Source organism: Schistocerca gregaria, chromosome X, assembly GCF_023897955.1.
Source record: "Schistocerca gregaria isolate iqSchGreg1 chromosome X, iqSchGreg1.2, whole genome shotgun sequence".
In the NCBI taxonomy this organism is placed as follows: Eukaryota; Metazoa; Arthropoda; class Insecta; order Orthoptera; family Acrididae; genus Schistocerca; species Schistocerca gregaria.
Window position 1 is genome coordinate 846533735 of NC_064931.1, and position 2365 is coordinate 846536099.

Below are 2365 nucleotides of genomic sequence, written 5' to 3' on the forward strand. Positions count from 1 at the left end.
ATTTTGTTAGAAATGATTGAGGTCACTTAAATTTTTATTCATCTATGAGAAGGTCTTCTCCTTTCTGCCTATGTATTTCAGTGTGAATTAATTAATTAGACTACGTGACTGCCCTAAAATCATTGACGATATTATGGTAATATTTTGTATTTTGGCTTAGCAAATTGTATTTGTTCTTAATTTCTGTACATTTTTGGTGACAAATGACAACATTAATAAGACACTCTTGACATAAGCATTATGATAGCTGTTTGCACCCCTCAAAGTTCTTACTTATGATTATGTGAATCTATATATTCTTTGTTTATTTCGTATGACTATTAGTATATCATCTGTGAAAAGTTTTGATCCTGATTATGCCATGGGATAGCCCCCTAACGCATCATATTTGTTTTCATCGTTTCTATGACAATTTCTGATTATCTCTGCTGACGACGATGAAATATATGGCACTTTTTTTCTTAAAGATGCATAAATTTAGTTAATACCTTTTATCGATGCATGTTAGCATGAACTGGATAATTTCAGTATTGTATTTACCCCATTCTGATACCTTTCTTATATTTTATTGTAAAGATGTTACTCTTTAGCATTTATGATGACAAAGGATGTTGTTTCCATAGTGTAATCAAGTAGAAGAAAAAAGAAAAAAGCTTAATTAATCTAATTTTATTTGTTTTTCATTTTTTTCTTCATCATGACTACAAATGTAATATCTTCATAGTCCTTGTTCATTAAATTGTTAGCTATGACTTCTGGCAATGCAATACCAGTATACGTCTAGTGTTGGTCTCTTCAGGGTCTCTTCAGTTGTTGCTCTTCACAAATGTAATGTTCCAAATGAATGATGCTTTTAATTTTGATGTCCAGTATTGTCTATAAATTTATTTTTCAACGTAGGTAACTTTTCTGTTGTTAGATGCAAATTAATCTTGTGACCATGAAGGTTATTTCTTTGCACCATTTTGACATGATTTTTATTATGTATTTTGTAGAAGTCCGTGAAAATCGTTTACTACCAACACCGTTCGGAATAAAATTATTTAATTTGAGTGTTATGGACTTTTTAAGAAATAATTTTAAAAACTATGAAAGATAGGGTTGTGCTGTTCAGTAGAAGGGACTCGTTGTGCGCTATCCAATGGTGGTATCTAATATCTCATTTATCAAATAAAGCACTACTTTAAGGTTATGAGAGTCTTTAATACAGGTGAATTTTAATTTAAGATTAAATGAACTGAAAAAAACGTGAGTAGACATATAGAGGATGCCTCAGAAATGTTGTATGAAACTTCTAGGGGAAGTGGGGCACATCTTAAGAATTCAGAACTGCGTAACAACCAATGGTCACAAACTGCTAGGTGCTGTACACGAAACTACTCGAGGTTATGGCTAGTTAAAAAGGAGAGAGTAGCGAAAGATAGAGAGAGAGAGAGAGAGAGAGACAAAGAGAGAGATTGTGATAGAGATATACGTGCATATGATACACCCCTTCCCTCAAACATATTTCTCTTCTTCACACCTCAAAAATATTTCTCTTCTTCGTACCTCCTCTGTGTTACCACAGATGACGTGTCACTGATATTATTTGTACTAAGATCGCAGTACACGCAGGGAGGCTATTTGTTTCCACCACCCTGAGTGGAATGCATACGTTCTAATAATTCCAGAATGAGATTTTCACTCTGCAGCGGAGTGTGCGCTGATATGAAACTTTCTGGCAGATTAAAACTGTGTGCCCGACCGAGATTCGAACTCGGGACCTTTGCCTTTCGCGGGCAAGTGCTCTACCAACTGAGCTACCGAAGCACGACTCACGCTCGGTACTCACAGCTTTACTTCTGCCAGTACCTCGTCTCCTACCTTCCAAACTTTACAGAAGCTCTCCTGCGAACCTAGCAGAACTAGCACTCCTGAAAGAAAGGATATTGCGGAGCCATGGCTTAGCCACAGCCTGGGGGACGTTTCCAGAATGAGATTTTGACTCTGCAGCGGAGTGTGCGCTGATATGAAACTTTCTGGCAGATTAAGACTGTGTGCCCGACCGAGACTCGAACTCGGGACCTTTGCCTTTCGCGGGCAAGTGCTCTACCAACTGAGCTACCGAAGCACGACTCACGCCCGGTACTCACAGCTTTACTTCTGCCAGTACCTCGTCTCCTATCTTCCAAACTTTACAGAAGCTCTCCTGCGCAGGAGAGCTTCTGTAAAGTTTGGAAGGTAGGAGACGAGGTACTGGCATAAGTAAAGCTGTGAGTACCGGGCGTGAGTCGTGCTGCTGTGAGTACCGGGCGTGAGTCGTGCTTCGGTAGCTCAGTTGGTAGAGCACTTGCCCGCAAAAGGCAAAGATCCCGAGTTCGAGTCT

The 2365-nt window shown here is 38.8% G+C and overlaps 2 non-coding genes across 2 annotated transcripts; both read right to left on the reverse strand.

Annotated features, from left to right (window-relative positions):
* Positions 1 to 1735: 1735 nt before the first annotated feature.
* Positions 1736 to 1810, reverse strand: Trnas-cga (transfer RNA serine (anticodon CGA)). Its single transcript has one exon. It is a non-coding gene; the product is annotated as a tRNA-Ser (tRNA).
* A 226-nt stretch (positions 1811 to 2036) lies between these two features.
* Positions 2037 to 2111, reverse strand: Trnas-cga (transfer RNA serine (anticodon CGA)). The gene has a single exon. It is a non-coding gene; the product is annotated as a tRNA-Ser (tRNA).
* Positions 2112 to 2365: the final 254 nt, after the last annotated feature.